Source organism: Wasmannia auropunctata, unplaced genomic scaffold (genome assembly GCF_000956235.1).
Source record: "Wasmannia auropunctata unplaced genomic scaffold, wasmannia.A_1.0 LD335976.1, whole genome shotgun sequence".
NCBI classification, from domain to species: domain Eukaryota; kingdom Metazoa; phylum Arthropoda; class Insecta; order Hymenoptera; family Formicidae; genus Wasmannia; species Wasmannia auropunctata.
In genome coordinates this window covers 786,077-799,542 of record NW_012026914.1, presented here as the reverse complement: position 1 = coordinate 799,542, position 13,466 = coordinate 786,077, and the positions used below count along the sequence as shown (strand labels likewise).

The window sequence follows — 13,466 nt, the reverse complement described above, 5'->3', positions numbered from 1 at the left end:
TACGTCTCATATAATATTAAATAAAATTTATTTATATTTTTCATTATAAACTTTCTTACCAATTTATTTTAATGGAAGTCTCTTTTTATTCATAAATTTTTTTAAGAATTATTTGTAGAAATTAGATAAATTGTAGCAGATGAATAATAGAAAATTGTAGTAGATAAATAATAATAAGGAGATTGTTTAATGATGAAAAAATAAACAGGAAATAATAAATATAAATAAATATGAGTTTATTTTATTTGTTATATAATAAAATAAATATTTTTATAAATATAACAACATTAGTAAGAATTGCTTTTGCAAAATAACTTCTACACAATTATCAAATTATTAAAAGTTTCTTTTTATATTTGTTTAAATAAGTACAGAATTTTGTGAAAAATATTTTACAGAATTATTTAACATTATTCTAATATATTAATATTTTTCTAATATTGAGAAATAGAGAGAGAGAGAGAGAGAGAGAGGGATGACATGTCATGCAAAAATGAATTAGAGTTCTAATATGACTTTCATGTATATGTAATTACAATGTTTATAACAACTCTAACTGGATTTTATAAAAAAATTAATAAAATTATAATGAACTATTATTCAATAAATATGTTTTTTCTTTACACTAATAATTCTTGATATATAAATGAAACCAATAATATTCAAATTATTCTGCAAATTCTTGGAAAGTCATTATTTATGCATTATGTAAACAAGCATGGCGTCACTCATCGCAATCTAGAGTCGCGTGGCATGTCATCCGTAAGATACCTGTAGAGTCGAGCTTCTGATATTTACATTCTACAAAAGCCCGGATCTACAGGGTAGATCACGAATGTGCCTATTCTTTGCAATCTTGCCTTGTCATTCCCACATAGTAGTAATCTGCAACAAAATTTTCAATTTAATATCCATTCTACTCGATCATATTTATAAATTATTTTGTACAGTTTTGTTTTAAGCATACGATTGTGCCTTTTGATATTCTGAAACTAATATGATGATTAAAGTAATAACCTCATCATTTTTCCATTTAAATTATATAATAATTTTTGGTTAGTAGCAAAAAAAAGGGGAAGAATGAAAGAATTTCAAACCAATCAAATCTGATATGAAGCTCAAATAACAGACATGACTATTTAAAGCTGCGACAGATTAAAAGTTTAGCTCTAGCCGCGCCAGCGTACGTGACGCCGGAAAACCTCCGCTGAAACAGGACGTGACCCGGCATGCATATCCGGGGTACGGTTAAAGGAAGTCGTGAATTATAATAGCGCCTACCTGACACGATTACCTTTCCTCGATTTTAATACTTGATTTAGCACATTGTGTTGTGCTTCATACCATGATCACCTATGCATCATTCACATCAAAATTATTGAAAGATTTCAAAATTTTATATTATTTTTTTTTCAAATAATATAGTACAGATATCAAAATACTTGTTATTCAAGATACTCACGTGCTGTCGCGCTTCGATATTTTGTATTTATCAACGAATATCATGAGGGCCAATGCTTGATATCCTCTTTGAATAGTACGAATGTAGATAAAATATTTGTATTTACAGCATGTTAATTTAGTAATGATAAATTATCGATTATTTCATGATGTGTATTGGCGTTGAATTTGATATGAAGGCACAGAGGAAGGTGGAGGATACATATATAGTTCTAGAAGTAAAAATATATATAATTTAAAAAAAACTGAGATACAATTTTATAACAATAAGGTAGGTAATGAGATTTGTCTGACTAATAACTACTCTTACTGTTACCAAAAAATTTTTCTGTTGACAATATTATAATTACACAAATATAAATATGCGTCATGTAAATATGGATGCAACAATGCGAGGTACTAACCACTTATTCATTAAAGCCAATATACTAAAATATTATAATTAGACAACATGTTCATGAAAGAAAGTATTATTACAAGTGCGAAAAGACATGCCAGTAGAAATCATGCTTGAATAGAAGACGAATAAAACTATGTATACATAAAAATATACGTATGTATAGACGTATACACACGTGATTATTCATATATAAAATACTTGTTTACAACCAATGTATATCTTGCATACAATAAAAAGTTTAGAATAAGGACAATCATGCGAAAATATAATTTTCGAAGATATTCGTATGCAAAGAATAATATCTCTCTTCGGACCGTAACAATTAAACCATCACAACGCAATCTGTTAATTACAAACATACATTGATAAGACATAGCGAGAAATGATACAAAATATATTTCTATGAGTAAACGAACTCACATTCATGCACAATTTAATACACATTTAGCACGCTCGCTCATGACGGAACCGTATTAGATAACTGTTATTAACAAACTGTACAAATTCGTGCGTGAAGGAGAAAAACACTTGAATCGCTCGAAAAACACTAAGAGTTCCCCCGTAGTTTGGCATTATTTCACATTTGATTTATCCTCGAGGTCAACCGAGGTCGATTTGAGTTTGTCACTAGAGCCTCGCGTGCCAATCAAGTTTGTCAGGCGTTTCAAGGTGATGAGGTTTCTGATGGAACCAAGCTTTCTTTAAGATTTGCAAGGGCACACAGGGTAAAAGAACGGGCCAACGCCCCTCTAACCAAACGCTGTATACCGCCGACTGTCCTTTACGACTCGGATACAGAAGATATTCGGCGACAAGCGAATCCTCGAGTTGCGGGGCGTCTCTCCCACGGCTGCCCGGGTGAAGCCAGGGGCTTTCTCCGGATTCTGCGATGATTGGACCGCACGCACCCTCACTCCGGCACGGGGGATGCCACAGCACAGGGCCGTAAGTTTACGTGGTGCCTTCGCAACTCGATACATCGCAATTTCGATACTTAGTAGCATTTATCAATTCTATTACTACTAATAATAGAAACATTAGTATTCGTCAAGTTGTATTAATTTTCATAATCAAATTTTATTCGAAATTCTTTCATATCACTCTCTCTTTTTTTATTTTCCGCTTTCTCCTTTAAGAGTTTTTGTTAATAAATTACAGTTTTATTTTAGTACGAGCTTATATTATATTCTGAGATAAAAATATATTGCTTATTTATTTCTTTTCATTAAAAATTACGCTAATAAGCTATAAATTACGAATAAATATGATGCACTTTGTTCGAAAAAGATTCTTATATTTATTCTCTACATATTTATTATATTTATGTGCAGAATTAATAAGTAACTTTAGCATATCAATCATATAATTGGAAGCTTTAAAAAGTTAAATTTCTTCCTCGATATATTACGAAACTATTAAATACTGTTTCATAATCCTTAATATAAAGAATTGTTAGATTAATTGCTAGTTAATACATCAATTATTGTTAGCTAATAAAAAAATTAATCTCATATTTGCACGTATTCGTCGAAAAGCTAAAACAAATCTATAATCAAAAATAGTTGAAAATTTATACGTAACAATCTGTCGCTTGCACGCCAATCAATAAAGTTTTTCTATATCATAAGATACTCTTGAATAAAATTGGAATAAATTTTGTAACTGTCAAGAACTATCAAAGAATTGGAAAAAGATAATTCTATAAGAGCATACATAAGATATATGATATATTCATTATATGTGTACAACAATTACAGTTTTTGTAAAAGTTTAAGTAAAATTATCGATATCGCGCAAATTTCTCTGTAAATAGCACCTGTAAATATTTCTCAGAACGTTAGTTTACGTTTAAAAATGTTTTATTTATTTTTTTACGAAAAAAATATTGTTTGGATTATTTGAAGTAAGGCTCGGACATGGTAATCGATGTTGCTTCATGCGACTAGTAAACACCAAATGAGTATTTACACCGAGAGAAAAACATTAAAAGTTTCTTATTGTTAGATCACATAGCAAAACGGTAAAAATCACGAACACTCCCTGATAAGTTTATCAACGTCGGATGAGACCGATCGCATAGCCGTCCCTGCGCTCGTTGACGTTCGGTTCGAGTCGTACAGTCTCGGCCCGGAGTCCCTGTCAACCGCCCCGCTAGAGAAAGAGAGATGCAAAACCTACGGGCCACCCTTCGTCTCATCATCTTTTCGCGCTCATAGCTGGGCATATCTGGTCTGAGCCAGGCCTGGTCTCCTCTCCTCTGCTTCTCGAGGAATCGCCTGGAAAAGGTCCCTTTACCTCGGCCCCTTTCCGCTCCCCACGAGCACCAAAGTCTCCCAATGACGTAGCTTCCGTTCCTTCTCCGTTCTAGAGCGACGTATTGATCGTCTCTCTGCTCCTGAAGCTGCGGAGGCTGACACGAGAGGGAAACGAGAAGAGTGGAGAGAGAACGTGTCTATGTCGGAGGGTGAGGGTTGTGCCGTAGAGCGTGCCTCCATCGACGCTTAGCGACGGAAGGAGACGGAGGAGTTAGCCGTGTGTGTATGTATAACAGATAGAAAAAGTTAAGTAGAAGGAGAAAGGACACGCGGCTTGCGAGGGGGATGCTTAAAACAGCGAAAGAGTCGAATCACGATAAGATAGAAGAATCAAGCAGACAGCGATGAGCCGTTGTATGCCTTTTTATTCATCAAAAATATCGTCGGGGAAAGAAGGGGAAAATAATGAAGCAAAAAATATGAAAGATAAACAACGAACAATAAAGAAGCAGCATAAGATATTTTGCATGTCTGTGATATAAACACAGAAAACAGTTCATGGAAATTATAAATGTGAAATTGAAAGATACAACTTAAGATTAATCATGGAGAAAAATATTTAACGAGAACGATAAAAGCAAGAAAAGCAATGCTGTCCAACATGCTTTATTTGAGAGCGATGCGTAATCCTCTTTTCGTTGCAGATATTAAAGATCATTCATTTTCTAACACAATATTAAATAATTCAAAAGTATGTAAAGAAACGAAGGAGGTAAACATTATTGCATGCTAGAAAAGTAAAATTCAACAAAGTAGGATTAGGAATCTAACTCGATAAATCGCAACCGTACTATTCGTCTCTTCATAACATCGGCCCTATGTCATATACCACTCAGCCACCTCTCCACCTGTCATTCTCAACTCACACGCAATATGTCTTCCTAAAGTTTGCTTACGTCTCATCATTGGGTAAAGTTGCGAATGTGGATGAATCTCTGACACCAACATGAGGATCTCTGTCTCCTGATCATTTTCGGAACTTTGAGCAGGTCTTCGTCAAACCAATCCGCTTACACTTCGACTAGAGACTGACTAGACACCTGAACAGAGATTAATCATTAAATGCACGGCTTAATTCGCGCATAACATAGCGGTCAATTAATAATACCTTTCAGTGTCCGTCACAGAAAATTATTCCATACATATTTACAAGGAACAATCAAAATAATTAAATGATTAATTTTTTAATATTCGCATATACATATTTTTTGTGATAATTAAATGTAGATAATTGAATAACCGAAAATATATTTGGCCATCGAGCAATGCGTCTGCGTTCCCAGACACCGTTTACAGGCAAACCGTAATGTAGTTCACGCAGTGTACGTATTTATTGATTAATTCACTAGGGGTCATTGCCATAAAAGACTGCTTAGTCCAGCGCGACAACAGTGAAGTAACATATTGACAGATAAAATTTAACAAAAAGTTTTCTAAATACGCACTGACATACTATTTTAATTATACCATAAAAGATATATACTTTGTATAGATATTTTATTACTTTCACACTTAACAGAAATGTGCTATGTAAATTAAACTACTAAATAAAAATTTGAACGACGCAATATATACAAATTTTTACATACTGATTTAGTAAGAACTATAATAGAATCAACTGTCTCAAAGCAAATATTAAGTATCGAGAAGCATTATCTAAAAAGCGAGTACCTCCTGCGAGATTGGTTGTTTCGCAAGCGTATTCCAATTGCGCCACACTAGCACGTTCACGAAGAAGCGTTGGTCCTCGACTGGCACCATGTATCGTATCGTGGAATGTTTCAGAAGGAATGGACGTCCAAGAGGCATGCTTGGAATAATAATCCAATCGATAGCCAGTCGATTTCCTTTTCTGTTCTTCGGCGCGGCAACTGATTCGCATTCGTAACTCGCGACAAATTTGAATCTGAAATTGAAGTTGCCATAAAAGTATCGGCAGCGTCTTATTCTGTGTAAATCAAATTGCTCTATGTGACTATTACTTGAACAATTCAATAGCGCAAATAGATAACAGAGTTTTAATTGTGTAAGAATAATTAAAAAGTTTAATATAACAATTAATTCTCGTTCTTCAAAAATTTAAACTATTAATTTGCTTTTGTATGGATGAAATTTCAATTATATATATACATATATGACACAAGCAACATAACTACGGTTCTAAAATTATTTTTCGAAATTGTTAATATGTTTACAGAAAAGTTTAGTAAATCGTACGCAGCTAGATTTTCTGTAGGATGAATATAAGCCAACGTAATTAAAAGCTTAAACGATTAAGCTAATGTTATTGAGCTGAATCTGAATTGAGGTGGGCGGGTTAGGGACTATAACAGGCATCTGCAATGCCGCCCACTATGCTGAAATTTAAGATTATTTTACTTCTGTCTTTTTTAAAAAACGTTTTTCGTTACAGCTATTGTATATCAAACTGCGCTGACAGAAATAATTATAAAGCTTGTTTAAAAATATTGTATACTCTCACGAGTTTTCTTGTTCTTCGCAGCTTATTTAAAAATTATATAAAAGAAGATAAAACTTGAAATTTGTTAATCTTTTTAATTACAAGTTTAAATTTTATAGTACTTTTATTATCCCGAATGTTATAACCTGCCACATTTATAGATAGCTATAAAAACTTGCACGAAGCTCATGATACGCTTTATTGCCATAAGATACGATAGTGTGCTAAAATGCTTTCATTTTAAAAGCTTTCAACATTCTATTATTTATTAAAAATAAAGTATTTAATATAAATTCAGGCGTAAAATGTTAACAAAATCTATTTAAAAAGCAATTCGTTTCTTTGTAGTTTGTTAGGGAACGAGTAGCAATTCGATATAGACGATATAGTCATATATTACATTTGCTTTAGCATCAAAAATAAAATAGTTAATCAACATTCCCTTTTCCCGCGGCCGAGAAAGTGTTGTATGTTACATTAATGAATCCATAAATCATAACGGGGAAAGAAGAATGGTAGAAGGTCGGAATCTGAGTGACGTCCGTCCAGAAAACTCGTTGCCGTTGTGATCCTGCCCATTCGTAAGATCCATGAAGAGGTAACTTGAAAGACCAAAGGATCGAGAAACGAAGGGGGTTCTGCTTCTTCTGTAGGACGTTGACGCAGCTCCCGTGGGGCACTTTTGCGGATGAAGACCACCCTATCTTATACTTGACATAGTAAGAGACGCGTTTTGCTTTGCCCTCTTACTTTCTTCTGCGCTTTTCGTCTTCCTTCTTTATTCTTTTATCTCTCCTCCGATTCTTCTCAGATTCCTCTTTGTGTATTAATGTAATACCTATAGTAACAAACAACAAACACCGCGTAATATCCATCATCCACACATATCCAATATTGACCTACGTTTATTTTCTGTTATCCTAAAGTGTTCTTCTGCCGTTGTCCTGGACGCTTTTTGAAATTATTAAAAAAAAAGTTTTTCTGTGGACAATAATAATGAACTGTAAAACATCGTAATGTATATAGTTTAAGAGGCGCGAGAGATTCCGCAAAAGGCGATCATTTGTCAAAGTGAAGTGGATGCGAACGTGAACATGTTATCGCGGCTTTACGGAGGTAATCTATCGCGCGTCTCCTACAAGAAAGAGATTTTTAGGAGAACGAGACATGGGGTAATAAGAAACTGCGAGAGATTAAACGTAACAACATAACTTTAAAATTATATGACAAGTGTAACATATCCTTATATATAAAATATATGAATTATTTTTAGACAAAAATATATCATAATAATAATTTTTGTAAAATAGCGTAAGAACTTCAAGAACTCTTGACAAGTCGACATAGTTCAAATACTCATAGCGTGAGTGACACGTAGTTACGCCATTTTAATTAAAAAGATATGTTTTCGTGGAAGTACGTGTGTATGTGTGCGTGTGCGTATGTATATGTTTGCGACTTGTGGAGCTAGCTATCCATATATATAGGCATAGGCGGAGACGAGGGGTTGGCAGGCAGTCCAAAGCATTGAAGGGGGTTGGATCGTGATGGCAGGTGGTGGCGAGGGAAGAGGAAGTTGCGATTCCATCTGCCAGCCTGTCATTCTGATACTACGTACAATGTCGGCAGTTGGCGGAGACGATCAATACATTGCAATCTATATAAAATGGCTGCAGTATTTGGAGCGCCGTGCATAAAACGTTTACCCTCGTGGCGACGAGAAATGAACATCGCGTACGTACGACAAAGTAGACAAGTATTCATTGTAGGTAAATTCCACGTGTAGAAATAATTTTTTCTCTTTATTATCACATATCTATAAAAATTATAGATGCATTTATCCGCCACGAAGCAACTATGCTGTTAGTAAACATACGCAGAATTTAAAAGATATTCTATACAATTTTATATTTAAATATAGAAATATTATTACTGTTTGCTTGTAAATTATTTATTTCTTTTATAAAATGACTTCCAAATTTAACGAGAAACCCATAGAAAAAAGACGCAATACAGTTTTTGCGCAATTGACATATTTTATATCGTGATAAAAGTATAAAAAAAAACAAAATATATGAGCGAGCAACATGCGACATACGTATATATATTTAATTTTTATCATTAAATTACGCTAAAGAAAAATGTGTTTGTATATATAAAATACCTACGACACACTTAGATTGCAATTTGATAAGTAGATTATACAATACAGAAAGAATAACACATGATCGCGCAAATAATCATACGGTTTATTTAAAAAGATTTAATCATTTCATAAGTTGAAAAAACAATAACTCATTACATTGAAATGACATTGTTATTAAACGTAAAAAAATACAGTTATTTATATAAATAATAATATAAAATAAACATTTGCAATAAAACATTATTAAAAATTCAAAATGTATATCTTCTAACATTATATTAAGATTAATATAATTTAAAATTTTTATAAATGCTCTGTGAATAAAAAGGAGGAAGCATTCATCTCAGAAATAAATTTCCTAGAACAAAATGAAAATGAAACAGTAGGTGTCTTCATTTTTCTACAGATGTGAATTATTATTAATCGTTTATTTTTTATATTAAATATATTTAAATAATTATATTAAATAGTACAGAAACAAAAAGTAATATAAGTGGTATGTAATATTATAAATTAAATTGATAGGCCATTTAAGAATACTGTTGCTAATCCTTAAAACGCTGTAAAGAATTTATTTTGAGAAAAAATAAAAATTTAATTTTTAAATTAAATTAACAATGTTTTAAACTATCACTGTTTCTCATAGTTACAAAAATTAAAAATAATAAAAATAAACCGTTGAAATATATTTTATCTCTATAAATCTATATAACGTTACATGTGTTATAAAATGTAAAAATGAATTTAAGGATATCATTTTTAAATATATTTAAAATTTCAAAATTGCTTTAAAACCTAAAAGTAACAATTATAAAAGATTCTGACAAATAAATAAATCTTTCCTTTTTTAAAATAATATATTTTATTTTGTAAATTTAATTACTTATTCATAAATTAATTCATCTAATCTCATTTAAAAAGAAAAGTTTAAATTCTACACGTAATATAATTAATAAATTGTTTTTTCATTGTAAGACTGCTATAGAGGAGAAGAGCTCTACAAATTGCTGCAGCAGCGTCATCTTTTGCATGTACTCTAATACTATCTTGTAGAGATCACCAACAGATGGCAGCAATTATATGTTTTCCCCTTTTTCAATTCAAAACAAACTAAAATCCATTGTTGCAAAATAATCTAAAGAAAGATCCACTCTCTCGTTCACTTACTCTTAATTCACATTTTATTCTTGTAAATTTTCTATTACACAATTTTAAATAATTAAAAGTAAAATGTATAAGATGTTGACTCCAATTTTATAAAAAGTTTAGTCTGTTGCTTCAAAAATTCTTTTAAAATGCAAACTAAAAATTTCTGTGCATTTATATATAATCATTTCGATTTTATAAGCACAATTTATTGCAAAATTAATACATATTTTTCCGCGCGTCCGCTTATGTCACAACACTCATTATCACACTCATTATATTTATAAATATGCACAAACACGCTTTTATTTTTCAATCACTAATTTGTTACAATTATACACTTCGGCATTGCAGCAAAAAGTCAGTCAATATGGCCGAGCCATATCGTGCATAGAAGTAACACGTGATCATACAATTAATTGCTTCGGCCAATAAAAGTTCGCGGTAAAGCAGAAAAAAGGAAAGGGAGAAGTATACGCATTCCCCGGCGCGAGACCGGCGGTGCGACTGTACAAGAGGCAGGCCAAAGCGAAACTAACTCAGCTTGCATGCAATAAGGGAGATCATTTTGAATCTGTGCCGCTGAAATTTATGGCCTCCCACCAGGAGAGTTCCGGCCGTTAGTTGCTGTGCGTAGTAAAAACTGACTATTAATTTTACGTTTGGTAGTTGTGCGGCAGGCAAGCATTCCGTGCAATCTCTATATTTTCAATAAGTTCAGAAAAGAAATTTATACCTTTACCTTCAGATTGCGTCGATGCCAATTAATTGCCATTATGTCACGTAAACACCAAGTGATATTTGACCAGTGATAGACAATGATTATCATTAATCATTTTAAATTAATCGTAATCAAGTTTTATCAAGACAGACGCACACATTATACGACACATGCGTTTAAGAATGAAAACAAAATTTTAATATTTCACTTCTCCCTCGACTACAATAGAAATTTTCAATAGAAAGTGTCTCGAACTTCTTTAATCAAGCTACATATCAAACTTTACGAATGAAAAGAAAATCATGCTTTAACAAATATCTCAGACATATACCTGATTTTTTTCCGTTGAATTTTATTCTGGGATTCCGTCGCAAGAGCAGGTACAATCCTCTTCGTAGTGCGCTCCAGGTGATGTTGACCGTTCGCCGATCAGCGATGTTATGGTGCAGGAAAACGCCGAGGGGTAGTATTGCGGGGGAATGATTTATGACTTCGGGGACCAGGTAGGGCGCCATTCAGCACCAGGCTCGTTCTCTTCTTCCGCCACCTCTCCGACGCTCCCTCTCTTAGCCCGGTGACTTGCGATGTCAATGCGTTTTCAGTTGGCCTATTTGCGCAATAGGCATAAGACGAATTTCACGTTCCTCGCGGATGAAACAGTGATTAAAGTAAAACGCGTCAGACTTCTTGTGCCTTTGTGTGGTGCAGAATAGTTCGTAAATCGATTGTCCGTATCTAATCTCTGCAATGACGGGGAAACTACTATTCGGTAAGTATTGCTATTCTATATATAACAACATATTTTATAATATAGATTTAACTGCTTCATTTTTTATATAAATTCTTTACAATTAAAATAAATTTTGATACAATAAGTATGTAGAAAAATTGTCAAATCTAAAAAGCATTTCTGATACTGATGTATTATAGCTGATATCATATACGTAAAAATTATTTTGCTGATAAAAAAATTTCAAAAACTATATTTACTACAAAAATAACATTGACATATTAACTGCAGAAATAACGTTTTTAAACAATATAAGAGAATATGACTACGGATTGATGAAGATAAAATAGTTTTATACGTAGCCCAATCAGTTTTCGAGACAAATTTCTTTTCTGAAGAGCAAAATATAAAAGTAATAAATTGTAATATTTGAATAACAACTGAGAAGATGATGTTCGCGTTATAGATAATATGTAGAGCATCGTGAAACAAAATGGAGATTTCTTCAATAAAGATATCGAATTCGATTGACGCTGTAGAACTTTCATCTGCGGACAAAACGACAGTCGGATATCGTGTTTCTGTAGCGAAGGACTGGCAGGAAATTATCCCGCGGAAAGCCGCAGCGGTGCGCTGCACAGTCTGCAATATCCAAGTACACGCGCTATAATTGATGTAACTTAATTTGTAACATGCGGTATGCGAGATGCTAGTCGCGCTGGCCCCGAGAAGTCAAAAAGAGAAATAAAGAAATACTCGCGGTAGCTCGTATAAGTGCCGCATGCGCATGCACAGGCATGAGGAGGCTAGGCTTTACGCGCGAGCAACGCAATGAAATAATGGTCAGCCCTATGGGCAACTTTTTCACTTTGCATGTAATAACTGGCAAAGGGCCGGCAAGAGGGAGGGAGGGAGGGGAAGCGAGAGAGGCGAAATGCCTCCTATGCGCGCGGAGGAGCAGTTTAATAAAATCTCGTTGGCCTAATGACGAGAGCAGAGCTCCGGTAGTCGTCGGGCGAGACAGGGGCGACGATGGGGAACGAGGGATGGACGGAGACGGTAGCAGACCGTCGTGATGGTGAGGCTGGGTAAGAGGAGGGTGAGCAGGAGGGAGGCAGCCTGGCGGTGAGAAATAAGAGGGGTTGGGACGAAAGAGAGATCGCCCCGTGTCGCATGCGATGCTGCCGTGTAGCTGATGTCTTCGGCCGAAGCTTCGTAACCGCTGTTTTTATGCAAAGATACTCATCAGTGCTTTGATCTTTACCGACGAGATACGTATAAGCTTGTAATTTCGGATGTACGACGATATATATGAAGCGAGATTGCAATAAACGCGAGACAGCGGCAAGCAAACGGTGAGAAATGGGAATTTCTGAAAAATTAGAATAAAGTTAACGTTATACGTTGCATATCTCAATTTTTATTAATTAAACGCAGCAATATATTGCACTTGCAAATTTTAAATTCTTTAACTATAATATTGCTGTTAGAATTATTTTCTCATAAAGTCGAGTGATGTTTACAACATTCTGTTTTTATTGCAAGTACTATTATTTATTATTATTTACTCAAACGCTAATTCAAAGGTTGAAAAATAATCGTCGTGTTATTCCTGAGCTTTCCTTCTTTCGTTTAAATTCCACGATGCTCCATCATCCGTCTTTTCTCTACGCTCGTTGCCCCATTTCCATGATTTTTCTTAACGATTTAAAAGAAAAATTTCAACATCGTATGTCGACCCGGTACGTTGCACTGAAATTGTTAGGGAAACGAAAAAAGCTGGAGGGAAAAGAGGGAAAAGACAGACGCGGAGTCAAGGCACAGCAGCAGCTACCCCGAACGATCATCAATCATCAAGAGCGAGACAATCGAATAGTGCAGCCAACCGGTGAACAGCTGTCGCTTCGGTGGGCTCTAACCGTACACGTTACACGTTGCTACTGCAAGTTTCACAAAAAAAGGCAAAGGACATTGTAGAAAATCAATCGCATAAATAATATTATTATTACGTGTTTAAAACATAAATAAATTCATTGTTAATTAAGTTATTTATAAAATAAATACAGCACGTCTATATAACGTAATA

At 33.9% G+C, this 13,466-nt stretch overlaps 1 long non-coding RNA gene across 1 annotated transcript; it reads right to left on the bottom strand.

Annotated features, from left to right (window-relative positions):
• Positions 1-603: 603 nt before the first annotated feature.
• LOC105454739 lies at positions 604-5,928 on the bottom strand. Its single transcript, XR_975036.1, has 3 exons — positions 5,848-5,928; positions 5,073-5,216; positions 604-885 (listed from the first exon to the last, which is right to left on the bottom strand). It is a non-coding gene; the product is annotated as an uncharacterized LOC105454739 (long non-coding RNA).
• Between the last annotated feature and the right edge of the window lie 7,538 nt (positions 5,929-13,466).